This window comes from Oryx dammah, unplaced genomic scaffold (genome assembly GCF_014754425.2).
Source record: "Oryx dammah isolate SB20612 unplaced genomic scaffold, SCBI_Odam_1.1 HiC_scaffold_29, whole genome shotgun sequence".
In the NCBI taxonomy this organism is placed as follows: Eukaryota; Metazoa; Chordata; class Mammalia; order Artiodactyla; family Bovidae; genus Oryx; species Oryx dammah.
In genome coordinates, this window is record NW_024070213.1 from 99,555,125 (window position 1) to 99,570,076 (window position 14,952).

At 36.6% G+C, this 14,952-nt stretch overlaps 1 long non-coding RNA gene across 1 annotated transcript; it reads left to right on the plus strand.

Moving 5' to 3' along the window:
- Positions 1-857: 857 nt before the first annotated feature.
- Positions 858-13,476, plus strand: LOC120858414. The gene is made up of 3 exons (XR_005719859.1): positions 858-868; positions 7,683-7,688; positions 13,391-13,476. It is a non-coding gene; the product is annotated as an uncharacterized LOC120858414 (long non-coding RNA).
- The last annotated feature ends 1,476 nt before the right edge of the window (positions 13,477-14,952 follow it).

Here is a 14,952-nt window from a genome sequence, read left to right on the forward strand (position 1 = left end):
ATATATATACATATACATCTATATATAGATAGATACATATATATGTGTGTGCATATATATATATAGATAGATACATATATATGTGTGTGCATATATATATATATATATAGATACATATATATGTGTGTGCATATATATATATATAAAAGCCTCCCAAGTGGTGCTAGTGGTAAAGAAACTGCCTGTATTGTCAGGAGGTTTCAGAGACACTGGTCCATTCCTAGGTGTGGAAGATCCCCTGGAGAAGGAAATGGCAACCCATTCCAGTATTTCTGCCTGGAGAAACATATGGACAGAGGAGCCTGGCAGGCTACAGACCACAGGGAGAAAAAGAGTGGGACATGACTGAAGTAATTAAACACATACGCATTCAATTCAGATCAGTCACCCAGTCGTGTTCAACTCTTTGTGACCCCATGAACCGCAGCACATGAGGCCTCCTTGTCCATCACCAACTCCCGGAGTTTACCCAAACCCATGTCCATTGAGTCAGTGATGCCATCCAACCATTTCATTCTCTGTCGTCCCCTTCCCCTCCTGCCGTCAATCTTTCCCAGCATCAGGGTCTTTTCAAATGAGTCAGCTCTGTGCATCAGGTGGCCAAAGTATTGGAGTTTCAACTTCAAAATCAGTCCTACCAATGAACACCCAGGACTGATCTCCTTTAGGATGGACTGGTTGGATCTCCTTGCAGTACAAGGGACTCTCAAGAGTCTTTTCCAACACTACAGTCAAAAGCATCATTTCTTCCGTGCTCTGCTTTCTTTATAGTCCAGCTCTCACTTCCACACATGACCACTGGAAAAACCATAGCCTTGACTAGATGGACCTTTGTTGACAAAGTAATGTCTCTGCTTTTTAATATTCTGTCTAGGCTGGTCATAACTTTCCTTCCAAGCAGTAAGCGTCTTTTAATTTCATGGCTGCAGTCACTATGTGCAGTGATTTTAAAACCCCCCAAAATAAATTCTCTCACTGTTTCAATTGTTTCCCCCATCTATTTGCCAGGAAGTGATGGAAACGGATGCCATGATCTTAGTTTTCTAAATGCTGAATTTAATGCCAGCTTTTTCACTCTCCCCTTTCACTTTCATCAAAAGGTTCTTTAGTTCTGCTGCACTTTCTGCCGTGAGGGTGGTGTCATCTGCATATCTGAGGTTATTGATATTTCTCCCAGCAATCTTGATTCCAGCTTGTGCTTCATCCAGCCCAACATTTTGCATGATGCACGCTGCATATAAGTTAAATAAGCAGGGTGACAACATGCAGCCTTGACATACTTCTTTCCCGATTTGGAACCAGTCTGTTGTTTCATGTTCACTTCTAACTGTTGCTTCCTGACCTGCATACAGATATCTCAGGAGGCAGGTAAGGTGGTGTGGTATTCCATCTCTTTAAGAATTTTCCAGTTTGTAGTGATCCACACAGTCAAAGGTTTGGCCTAATCAATAAAGCAGAAATAGATGATTTTCTGGAACTCTCTTGCTTTTTTGATGATCCAGTGGAAGTTGGCAATTTGATCTCTGGTTCCTCTCCCTTTTCTAAATCCTGCTTGCATATATGGAAGTTCATGGTTCACGTACTGTTGAAGCCTGGCTTGGAAAATTTGGATCATTACTTTGCTAGCATGTGAGATGAGTGCAATTGTGCAGTAGTTTGAACATTCTTTGGCATTGCTTGTTTTGGGGATTGGAATGAAAACTGACCTTTTCCAGTCCTGTAGCCACTGCTGAGTTTTCTAAATTTTTGTCATATTGACTGCAGCACTTTTCCGGCATCATCTTTTAGGATTTGAAATAGCTCAACTGGATTTCTATCACCTCTATTAGCTTTGTTCATAGTGATGCTTCCTAAGGTCCACTTGACTTTGCATTCCAGGATATCTGGCTCTAGGTGAGTGATCACACCATTGTAATTATCTGGGTCATGAAGATTTTTTTTTTTTTGGTATAGTTCTTCTGTGTATTCTTGCTATCTCTTCTTAATATCTTCTGCTTCTGTTAGGTCCATATAGTTTCTGTCCTTTATTGTGCCATCTTTGCATGAAATGTTCCCATAATATCTCTAATTTTCTTGAAGAGATCTCTAGCCTTTCCCATTCTATTATTTTCCTCTATTTCTTTACATTGATCACTGAGGAAGGCTATCTTATTTCTCCTTATTATTTTTAGGAACTCTGAACTCATCTCAAGCGCTAGAAAAGTAATGCTCAAAATTCTCCAAGCCAGGCTTTAACAGTGTGTGAACCATGAACTTCCAGATGTTCAAGCTGAATTTAGAAAAGGCAATAGAGCCAGAGATCAAATTGCCAACATTCGTTGGATCATCGTAAAAGCAATACATCTCCAGAAAAAATCTACTTCTGCTTTATTGACTAGGCCAAAGCCTTTGACTGTGTGGATCACAACAAACTGTGGAGAGGTGTCAAGATATGAGAATACCAGACCACCTGACCTTCCTGTTGAGAAATCTGTATACAGGTTAAGAAGCAACATTTAGAACTGGACATGGAACAACAGACTGGTTCCCAATATATGAAAAGGAGTACGTCAAATCTGCATGTTGTCACCCTGTTTATTTAACTTATATGCAGTGTGAAAGTGAATGTGAAGTCTCTGTCTTGTCTGACTCTTTGTGACCCTGTGGTTGTAGCCTACCAGGGTCCTCCGTCCATGGGATTCTCCAGGCAAGAATACTGGAGTGGGTTGCCATTTCCTTCTCCCAGGGATCTTCCCCACCAGGGATCAAATCCTGGTCTCCTGCATTGGAGGCAGATGCTTTAACCTCTGAGCCACCAGGGAAGACTATATGCAGTGTACATCATGTGAAATCAGGCTGGATGAAGCACAAGCTGGAATCAAGACTGCTGGAAGAAATATCAATAACCTCAGATAAGCAGATGACACCACCCTTACGGCAGAAAGTGAAGAAGAACTAAAGAGCCTCCTGATGAAAGTGAAAGAGGAGAGTGGAAAAAGCTGGCTTAAAACTCAACATTCAGAAAACTAGGATCATAACATCTTGTCCCATCACTTCATTGCAAATAAACAGGGAAAAAATGGAAACAGTGAGGGACTTTATTTTCTGGGCTCTCAAATCACTACAGATGGTGACTGCAGCCATGAAATTAAAAGATGCTTTCTCCTTGGAAGAAAAGCTATGACCAACCTAAACAGCAAATTAAAAGCAGAGACATTTCTTTGCCAACAAAGTCCATCTAATCAAAGGTATGATTTTTCCAGTAGTCATGTATGGATGTGAGAGTCAGACTGTGAAGAAAGCTGAGCGCCAAAGAATCAATGCTTTTGAGCTGTGGTGTTGGAGAAGGTTCTTGAGAGTCCCTTGGACTGCAAGGAGATCCAACCAGTTCATCCTAGAGGAAATCAGTTCTGAATATTCATTTGAAGGACTAATGTTGAAGATGAAACTCCAATAGTTTGGTCAACTGACTCATTTGAAAAGACCCTGATGCTGGGAAAGATTGAAGGCAGGAGGAGAAGGGGATGACAGAGGATGAGATGGTTGGATGGCATCACCGACTCATTGGACATCAGTTTGAGTAAGCCCCAGGAGTTTGTGATGGGCAGGGAATCCAACTCCTGCACTCCATGGGTCTGCAGAGACAGCCACGACTGAGTGACTGAACTGAGTGAATGACCCCTCTTGGAGGAAGAAATAAAATCCATGTGCCTATATAGTATGAAGAAGTTTCCACCCAATATCACCCTAATGTTTAAGTCCATGTGTCATCCTTATCAAAATATTGAAATAAAATTTAAAAACAAGCAAACTTAGAGAGATATGGTTCTAGATTTTGTGTTCTAAACATTTTCATCTCTTTAAAAGCTATGTAATTTGATGCTACATCTAAAGACAGTGTGTTTCTTGAATACTTTCAGATGAAAAGAATGACTTAAACATTTTAGAGATTTTTAAAGTCAATATAATATTATAAATAGATAATATGCAGTATGTAATGCTTGTGGACATAAAGTCCATCCAAGAATGTTCACAATTCAAAGGGGTTCCTTAAAGAAAGGGTATAGTAATTGGTAAAGTGACTTGGTAGAGACACATCTCTGATTTCAAGGAACACTTTTCTATGAATGAAAAGGACAGGAGGTGACTAATTGAAAAACAAATGGTTTAATTTAAAGACAGTCTACCCTAGGATAGCTAGATTTAGAATAGCAAATAAGCTGGAAGGTGATTTTCAATTTGCTATATACTACAGCTTGAAGATTCCCATCCTTGAGCTGTTTTTGACCATTTCTTGCAGAGATTCTGCTACCCTCAATACATTTTAAGTTTGTAAATGCCAAGTTTTGCCACATTCATGAAATCTAGTTTTACTATGTAATCACATATGTCAGTGTTGTCCTTTGCCTACTCTTATGTGATTTGGGGCCAACTTAAATATGCCATTTGAGCTTCTTGACTTGAGGCATTTTGAGGCAATAAACAACCCTAGAATTAAAGTCAAAATATTTATGTCTAAATTCTTCATAGGTCCTTATTTGTGCTGCATACTCAGTGGCTTCAGTTATGCTCAACTCTTTGCAACCCCAGGAACTGTAACTGGCTAGGCTCTTCCATTCTTGGGATTCTCCAGGCAAGAATACTGGAGTAGATTGCTGTTTCCTAGTCCAGAGGATCTTCCTGACCCAGGGACCTAACCTACATCTGTTGCATCTCCTGCACTGGTGGGCTGATTCTTTACTGCTAGTGCCATGGGTAAGATCCTTATTGGATCCTCCAATTATTAAATCCTTAGTAAATTTCTATTAACCTCAGTTTCTTCATGTAGAATGAAATCAGAAACACAGCTTCACTTTACCAAAGGAGATCACATTTATATAAGGTGTTCAGCTGTAAAACATTTTAAAAATATTATTTATTAATAATTCATTGTCAACAACTAATTTGCCTAATTTTTAAATTTTGCTGTTTTTTAAATTGATTAAATAAAATGTTCCTTTGATATTATATATATGTATATCTTTATTAATTGTTGAAATAAAAATCAACAAGTAATAAAACACTCTAATTCTGCTGAGTTGTAAAAATGATTGGCCCACTTTATTTGCAGGTTCTGCCAACTGTAGATCAAAAATATTTTTAAAGAAATTCCAGCAAGTTCCATAAAGCAAAACTGGATTTTGCCACTTGCCAGCAATATTTACATAGCATTTACACTATATTAAGTGTCATAAGTAATCTAGAGATGATTTAAAGTATATGTGAGAAAGAAAATACTGTGATAATTTTATATAAGGAACTTGAGCATTCATAGATTTTGGTATCCACAGGGGTCTTGAAACCAGTCCCTCCCCACTCTCCCCATACCCAGAGATACATATATATCTGCTTTATCAATCTGAAGTATTTGTCAATATGAACTTTGTTGTTTGATTTCTTGATTTGTCAATTTCCTGAACCAGTGAAGAAAATAGTTTAAGGGCATGTACCCTTAGACTAAGCATCAACAATAACCCTTAGACTTAAGAGTTTTTTTTTTTTTTCCCCCGAAGTAGAGACATTAAAAAGGAGCTACCATCTCTTTATCACCATAATTGCCTAAAACCATGATGTCTTGAACATCTTCCTCTTCCTCCCAACAGGAATATAATCTCAAAGGAGAATATGAACAAGATGGTATATACTTGAGAAAGAGAATAGGGCAGGGGAGACTGTTATGACTCAGAATAGTTAATTTTAAGAGTCATTTGTCACACAGGAAGACTGAGAGTTTTGTAGCACAAAGTGAATAGATATGAGACAAGAGGAAAACTTCCTCTTTTTATAGTGATGATGGGATCCATTTTTGGATAGGGAGCAAAGTGGATGAGGCATGGATTGATTTCAGTAGCTTATAACCCATTTCCTGTGATTGGCAGGACAATTTAGATTCTACAGGGATAGGACCCCAGAAACCCAGCATAGATGTAGAAGTTTGATTACATTGGTCTTCTGATTAAATTGCAAAACTTTCTTCACCTTATTTCTCCAATAAAATATTTTTTTCAAAATAAGATTACATTACATAGCTGGTTCTCTTGCAATATGCTAAATTATTTTTTTTTGTTTGACATATAACTGGTATATAATTATAACTTGTCACAGATATTTTGATATTTTGTCACCATTTGGTGTAGTTAAATATTGTAGTAGAAAGGATATTGAAATAGAAATCAGGAAACTTGTTTTCTATACTCAGCTACTAACTGGTTGACTTTTTATGTTATTTGGTCTTTCCAGACTAGAATTTTCATAATCTATATATAGTATGCTTCACAGTAGAGATTTTTAGTTATTTTTCTTGAGAAGAACTTTGTCAAATCAAGAAACTGAACGTTAGATTTGAGTTTTACTGTTGCTACTATCTGTAACGTTTTATGATTCATTCAATCAATACCTAGAGTTTGCTTTCACTGTACTCTCTAGAAAGTTCTACTTGTATCTTTTATTTATTAACTACTGAGTGGTTAGTTGACGTTCTTTATCACTCACAGACATGTTTATATCAGAACTTTTGTTATAAGTTTTTACCATTCTTATTTCTTTATCGTTCTTTACTAATTATAGACTCAAATATATTGGCTTTCTTAGATGATTTGGAAGTATGAAGCACCTATTTTATGTATTTGGGGGGGTACTAATGCCTTTTCTGATTCATTTCCCATTTAGAGTTTGTTTGTTTAAGGTCTTTAAAAAATACATATATGTGGAAATAAACACACACAAAACATACACAGTGCATATGTGTATGTATAACAAAATATATATAAATATGATATGTATTCATGTGTGAATATATTTTATTTCCTAAAATGTGATTTCTTCCATATTTTCATCTTACAGTGAAGATTTTGAGGCAAGTGAAAGTTAAATGATTTTTCTAAAGTCACACAGCTTATTAGTGGCAGAAGTAAGATATAACTTATTTACAGAAGCCAATCTGTGTGCTCTTATTGGTGCCATTTTATTTTTAGAGAAAACCCTATTACAGTGCAAATTTGAATATTATAGAAATAAGAGCCAAAAGGACATTAATTTTGTTTAATCATAACAACAAATGATTTATCTTGGATTATATAAATTGAATAAGGAGGAAGCAGTGTGTTGTGTTTCAGTCACACAGTCATGTCCGACTCTTTGATACCCCATGGATAGATAGGAGGACGCCAGGCCTCCCTGTCCTTCACCATCTCCTGGAGCCTGTTCAAACTTGTGTCCGTTGATTCGGTGCTGCCATTTAACCATCTTATCCTCTGTCGTCCCCTTCTCCTCTTGCCTTCAATCTTTCCCAGCATCAGGGTCTTTCCTAATCAGTCGGCTCTTCACAACAGGTGGTCAAAGTATTGGAGCTTCAGCATCAGTCCCTCCTATAAATATTCAGGGTTCATTTCATTAAGGATTGACTCATTTGATCTCCTTGCAGTCCAATGACCTCTCAAGAGTCTTCTCCAACACCACACTTCAAAAGCATCAATTCTTTGGCGCTCAGCCTTTTTTATGGTCCAACTCTCACATCCATACATGACTAATGGAAAAACCATAGCTTTGACTACAGGGACCTTTGTTAGCAAAGTAATGTCTCTGCTTTAAAAAAAAAAAAATTATTGAAGGATAATTGCCTTACAGAATTTTGCTGTTTTCTGTCAAACCTCAACATGACTCAGCCATAGGTATACATATATCCCCTCCTTTTCAAAACTCCCTCCTATCTCCCTTCCCTTCCCACCCCTCTAGGTTGATAGAGCCCCAGTTTGAGTTTTCTGAGCCATGCAGAAAATTCTCATTGGCTATCTGTTTTACATATGGTAATAAAAGTTTCCATGTTACTCTTTCCATACATCTCACCCTCTCCTTCCCTCTCTGCATGTCCATATACCTATTTTCTGTGTCTGTTTTCTCCACTGCTGCCCTGTAAATAAATTCTTCAGTACCATTTTTCTAGATTCTGTATAAATGTGTTAGAATATGGTGTTTATCTTTCTCTTTCTGACTCACTTCACTCTGTATAATAGGTTCTAGGTTCATCCACCTCATTAGAACTGATTTAAATGCATTCCTTTTTATGGCTGAGTAATATTCCATTGTGTATATGTACCACAACTTCTTTATCCATTCATCTGTTGGTGGACATCTAGGTTGTTTGCATGTCATAGCTATTATAAATAGTGCTGCAGTGAACAGTGGGATACATGTGTCTCTTTTAATTTTGGTTTCCTAAGGGTATATGCCTAGAAGTGGGATCGCTGGGTCATATGGTGGTTTTATTTCTAGTTGTTTAAGGAATCTCCATACCATCTTCCATAGTGGCTGTGTCAATTTACATTCCTGCCAACAATTCAAGGGCATTCAGTTTTCTCCACACCCTCTGCAGCATTTATTGTTTGTAGACTTTTTGGTGAAGGCCATTCTCACTGGTGTGAAGCGATATCTCATTGTCGTTTTGATTTGCATTTCTCTAATAATGAGTGATGTTGAGCTTCTTTTCATGTGTTTATTAGCCATCTGTATGTCTTTTTGGAAAAATGTCCGTATAGGTCTTTTTTCTATTTTTGGATCGGGTTGTTTTTCTGGTATTGAGTTGTATGAGCTGCTTGTATATTTTTGAAATTAATCCTTTGTCAGTTGTTTCATTTGCTATTATTTTCTCCCATTTTGAGAGTTGTCTTTTCACCTTGCTTGTAGTTTCTTTTTCTGTGCAAAAGCTGTTAAGTTTAATCAGGTCCCAGTTGTTTAATTTTCTTTGTATTTCCATTGCTCTAGGAGGTGGGTCATAGAGGATCTTACTTTGATTTATGTCCTTGAGTGTTCCACCTATGTTTTCCTCTGAGTTTTATAGTTTCTGGTCTTACATTTAGGTCTTGAATCCATTTTGAGTTTATCTTTGTGTATGATGTTAGGAAGTGTTTTAATTTCATTCTTTTACATATATTTGTCCAGTTTTCCCAGCACCATTTATTTTATTTTATTTTTGTAAATTAATTTATTTATTTTAGTTGGAGGCTAATTACTTTACAATATTGTAGTGGTTTGGGCCATAATTCACATGAATCAGCCATGGGTATACATGGGTCTCCCATTCTGAACCTCCCTCCCTCTTCCCTCCCCATCCTATCCCTCAGGGTTGTCCCAGTGCTAAGGTTGGCCTTTAGTGCCCTGTCATATGCATCAAACCTGGACTGGCCATCTGTTTCACATATGGTAATATACATGTTTCAATGCTATTCTCTCAAATCATCCCACCCTTGCCTTCTCCCACAGAGTCCAAAAGTCTGTTCTTTACATCTGTGTCTCTTTCACTGTCTCTCATATAGGGTCATCATTACCATCTTTCTAAATTCCATATATATGTGTTATTATACTGTATTGGTGTTTTTCTTTCTGACTTTACTTCACTGTATAATAGGCGCCAGTTTCATCCACCTCATTAGAACTGATTCAAATGCATTCTTTTTAATAGTTGAGTAATATTCCATTGTGTATATGTACCACAGCTTTCTTATCCATTCATCTGCCAAGGGACACCTAGGTTGCTTCCATGTCCTAGCTATTGTAAGCAGCTAGCACCATTTATTGAAGAGGCTGTCTTTGCCCCATTATTTATTCTTGCCTCCTTTGTAAAAAATAAGGTACCCATAAGTGCATGGGTTTATTTCTGGGCTTTCTATCTGTTCCACTGGTCTATATTTCTGTTTTTGTGCCAGGAACACACTGTCTTGATGATTATAGCTTTGTAGTATAATTTGAAGTCAGGGAGGTTGATCCCTCCAGCTCCATTCTTCTTTCTCAAAACTGCTTTGGCTATTTGGGGCCTTTTGTGTTTCCATATGAATCATGAAATTTTTTGTTCTAGTTCTGTGAAAAATGCCAACGGTTATTTATAGGGATCACATTGAATCTGTAGATTGCATTTGGTAGCACAGTAATTTTCACAATATTGATTCTTCCTACCCAGGAATATGGGCTATCTCTCCATCTGTTTATGTCATCTTTGATTTCTTTCATTAATGTCTTACAATTTTCTGTAAACAGCTCTTTTGTCTCCTTAGGAAGGTTTATTATGAGATACATAATTATTTTTATTGCAATGGTGAATGGGACTGCTTCCTTAATTTCTCTTTCTGATTTTTCATTGTTAGTGTATAGAAATGCAAGTGATTTCTGTGTATTGATTTTATATCCTGCAACTTTGCTAAATTCACTGATTAGCTCTAGTAATTTTCTGATATTATCCTTAGGGTTTTCTATGTACAGTATCATGTCATCTGCAAACAGTGAGAGCTTTACTTCTTTTCCAATCTGAATTTCTTTTATTTCATTTTCTTCTCTGATTGCTGTAGCTAGGACTTCCAAAACTATGTTGAATAATAATGGTGAAAGTGGACACCCTTGTCTTGTTCCTGATCTAAGGGGGAATGCTTTCAGTTTTTCCCCATGGAGAATAATGTTTGTTGTAGGCTTATCATATATGCCTTTACTGTGTTGAGGTAGGTTCCTTCTATGCCCATTTTTTGAAGAGTTTTAATCACAAATGGGTGCAAAGTTTTGTCAAAGGCTTTTTCTGCATCTATTGAGATTATCATATGGCTTTTATCTTTCAGTTTGTTAATATGGTGTATCACATTGATTGATTTGCATACATTGAAGAATCCTTGCATTCCAGGAAAAAAACCCAACTTGATCATGGTGTTTGAGATTTTTAAAGTTTTTCTGAATTCTGTTTGCTTAAATTTTGTTGAGAATTTCTGCATCTATGTTCATCAGTGATATTGGCCTGTTGTTTTCTTTTTTTGTGTTGTCTTTGTCTGATTTTGGTATCAGGAAGATGGTGGCCTCGTAAAATGAGTTTGGAAGTGTTCCTTCCTCTGCAATTTTTGGAAGGAGTTTTAGAAGGATAGGTATTAGCTCTTCTCTAAATGTTTGATAGAATTCTCCTGTGAAGCCATCTGATCCTGGGATTTTGTTTTTAGGGGAGATTTTGATCACAGCCTCAATATCAGTGCTTGTAACTGGATTGTTCATAATTTCGATTTCTTCCTGGTTTATTCTTGGAAGATTGTACTTTTCTAAGACTATGTCCATTTCTTCCAGATTATCTATTTTATTGGCATATAGTTGTTCATAAGAGTCTCTTATACTCCTTTGTATTTCTGCATCATCTGTTGTAACCTCTCCTTTTTCATTTCTAATTTTGTTGATTTGATTCTTTCTTTTTTTCTTGATGAGTCTGGCTAACGGTATGTTACTTTTGTTTATCTTCTCAAAGAACCAGCTTTTAGTTTTATTAATCTTTTCTATTGTTTCTTTCATTTATTTCTGCTCAGATCTTTATGATTTTTCTCCTTCTACTAATTTTAGGGTTATTTTGTTCTTCTTTCTCCAGTTGTTTTAGATGTAAAGTTAGGTTGTCTGTTCAATGTTTTCCTTGTTTCTTGAGGTAGGATTGTATTGCTATAAACTTCCCTCTTAGAACTGCTTTTACTGCATCCCATAGGTTGTGAATTGTCCTGTTTTTATTGTCATTTGTTTCTAGAAATTTTTTGATTTCTCTTTTGTTTTTTTTTTTTCAGTAACCTGTTGGTTATTTAGAAATGTGTTGTTTAATCTGCATGTGTTTGCGTGTCTTACAGGTTTTTTTTTTCTTGTAATTGATATCTAGTCTCATAGCATTGTGCTCAGAGATGTTTGATATGATTTAAATTTTCTTAAATTTACTAGGTTTGAAATGTGACCCAAGATGAGGTCTATCCTGGAGAATGTTCCATGTGCACTTGAGAAGAAGGTGTATTCTTCTGCATTTGGATGGAATGTCCTGAAGAGGTCAATGAGATCCATCTCATCAAATGTATTATTTATGATGTGTTTCCTTAGTAATTTTCTGTTTTGATGATCTGTCCATTGGTGTGAGTGGGGTGTTAAAGTCTCCTACTATTATTGTGTTACTGTCAATTTCTCCTTTTATGTCTGTTAGTGTTTATCTTATGTATTGAGGTGCTCCTATGGTGGGTGCATAGATATTTACAATTGTCATGTTTTCCTCTTGGATTGATCCCTTGATCATTATGTAATGTCCTTCCTTATGTCTTGTAATCTTCTTTATTTTAAGGTCTATTTTGTCTGATATGAGGATTATTATCCCAGCTTTCTTTAGCTTCCCATTTGCATGGAATATATTTTTTCATCTTCTCGTGTTCAGTCAATATGTGTCTTGAGGTCTGAAGTGGGTTTCTTGTAGATAACATATATATGGGTCTTGTTTCTGTATCCATTCAGCCACTCTGTATCTTTTGGTTGGAGCATTTAATCTATTTACATTTAAAGTTCAGTTCAGTTCAATCGCTCAGTCGTGTTCGACTCTTTGTGACCCCATGAATCACAGCATGCCAGGCCTCCCTGTCCATCACCAACTCCCGGAGTTCACTCAGACTCACGTCCATCAAGTCAGTGATGCCATCCAGCCATCTCATCCTCTGTCGTCCCCTTCTCCTCCTGCTTCCAATCCCTCCCAGCATCAGAGTCTTTTCCAATGAGTCAACTCTTCACATGAGGTGGCCAAAGTACTGGAGTTTCAGCTTGAGCATCATTCCCTCCAAAGAAATCCCAGGGCTGATCTCCTTCAGAATGGACTGGTTGGATCTCCTTGCAGTCCAAGGGATTCTCAAGAGTCTTCTCCAACACCACAGTTCAAAAGCATCAATTCTTTGGTCCTCAGCTTTCTTCACAGTCCAACTCTCACATCCATACATGACCACTGGAAAAATCATAGCCTTGACATTTAAAGTAATTATTGATATACATGTTCCTATTGCCATTTTCTAAATTGCTTGGGGCTGATTTTGTAGATTATTTTTCTTCTCTTCTATTTCTTGACTATACAAGTCCCTTTAACATTTGTTGTAAAGCTGGTTTGATGGTACTGAATTCTCTTAACTTTTGCTTATCTGAAAACCTTTTTATTTCTCCATCAATTTTGAATGAGATCCTTGCCAGGTACAGTAATCTTGGTTGTAGATTTTTCCCTTTCATTATTTTAAATATATCCTGCCATTCTCTTCTAGCCTGCAGAGTTTCTGCTGAAAGATAAGCTGTTAAGTGTATGGGGTTTCCCTTGTATGTTACTTGTTGCTTCTCCCTTGATGCTTTTAATATTCTTTCTTTGTGTTTAGTCTTTGTTAGTTTGAAGTATGTATCTTGGCGTGTTTCTCCTTGGGTTTATCCTTCGCAGGACTCTTTGTGCCTCTTGGGCTTCACTGACTATTCCTTTTGTTGGAGAAATTTTCAACTATAATCTCTTCAAAAATTTTCTCATACCCTTTCTTTTTATCTTCTTCTGGGAACCCTATAATTCAAATATTGGTGCATTTTGTATGGTCAGAGGTCTCTAAGACTATCCTCAGCTCTTTTTATTCCTTTTGTTGTATTCTGCTCTTCAGAAGTTATTTCCACCATTTTATCTTCCAGCTCACTGAAATGTTCTTCTGCTTCAGATATTCTGCTATTGATTCTTTCTAGAGTATTTTTAACTTCAGTAATTGTGTTGTTTGTCTCTGCTTGTTTATTCTTTAATCCTCCAGGTCTTTGTTAATTCATTCTTGCATTTTCTCCATTTTGTTTTCAAGTTTCTTGATCATCTTTACTATGATTATTCTGAATTACTTTTCAGATAGTTTGCCTATTTCCTCTCATTTATTTGGACTTCTATGTGTCTAGTTTTTTCCTTCATCTGTGCAGTATTTCTCTGCCTTTTCATTATTTTAAGTTACTATGTTTGAGTTCTCCTTTCCCAAGCTTCAGGGAAAGTTGAATTCTTTCCTTGAAGAAGATTGACTTCTCTCTTCCTTTTGGTTTCTGCCCTGCTAAGATTGGTTCAGTGGTTTGTGTGAGCTTTGTGATGTACAGGGTGAGATTAGTGCTGAGTTTTTGTTTGTTTGTTTGTTTTTCCTCTGATGGGCAAGGCTGAGTGAGGTGGTAATCCTGTCTGCTGATGACTGGGTTGGTATTTTTGTTTTGTTTGTTGTTTAGATGAGACATCCTGCACAGGTGCTACTGGAGGTTGGGTGATGCAGGGTCTTGTATTCAGGTGGTTTCCTTTGTGCGAGTTCTCATTACTTGGTACTCCCTAGGGTTAGTTCTCTGGTAGTCTAGGGTCTTGGAGTCAGTGCTCCCACTCCAGAGGCTCAGGGCGTGATCTCTTGTCAGGAGGGAAGAATCCACAAGTGGTTTGTTATGGCATTAATTGAGATTAGAACAGATATCCAAAAACGAGAAATGAAAGATGAACCCCAGACAAATGACAGTTACAAAATCAGGCAAATAATAATTAAAATTAAAGAATATATGCATATACATATACACCCATGAGCAAAGTGAAAACAGTCCAACAAAAATAAAGTGCAGTAGACTGACCTGCTGAATAAAGGTTATCAAGAATTATGTTTACCATTTAAACAAAGCTAACTTAAGCACAAACTGGAAAGCAAAACTAAAGGAACGTGCCAAGTGGGGAATAAAGCAAAAAAATAAAAGTAAAGGTAACACATATGTTGAGAGAAAAGGAAAGAAAGAAAAGAAAGAAAGAATAGATATGCAGAGTTAAATAGAGGGAGATGAAGAAGATTTATGTCCATTAAAGATTAACTGCAAGGAAAAAAGAACAGTAGGAAAGGCAAATAAAGTAATAAGTATAGAAAGAAATAATGGGTTAAAAAATTAAAATTATAAAAAGAGAAAAGAAAAAAATGGAAGAAGACATTAAAAAAGGAAAAGAAAAGAAAATTCCACAGAAGTGCAAAAGCCCAATGTAGAGGCAGAGGTTTATGACAATAAAAAATTTGACTTAAAGAAAAATAGAAAAGCTCAGAAGCTTAATTGGATTTCTTTTGCCAATAAAGTCGACAACTGGAACAGAGGGGGAAATGGAAAAGAAAAAAATAATCC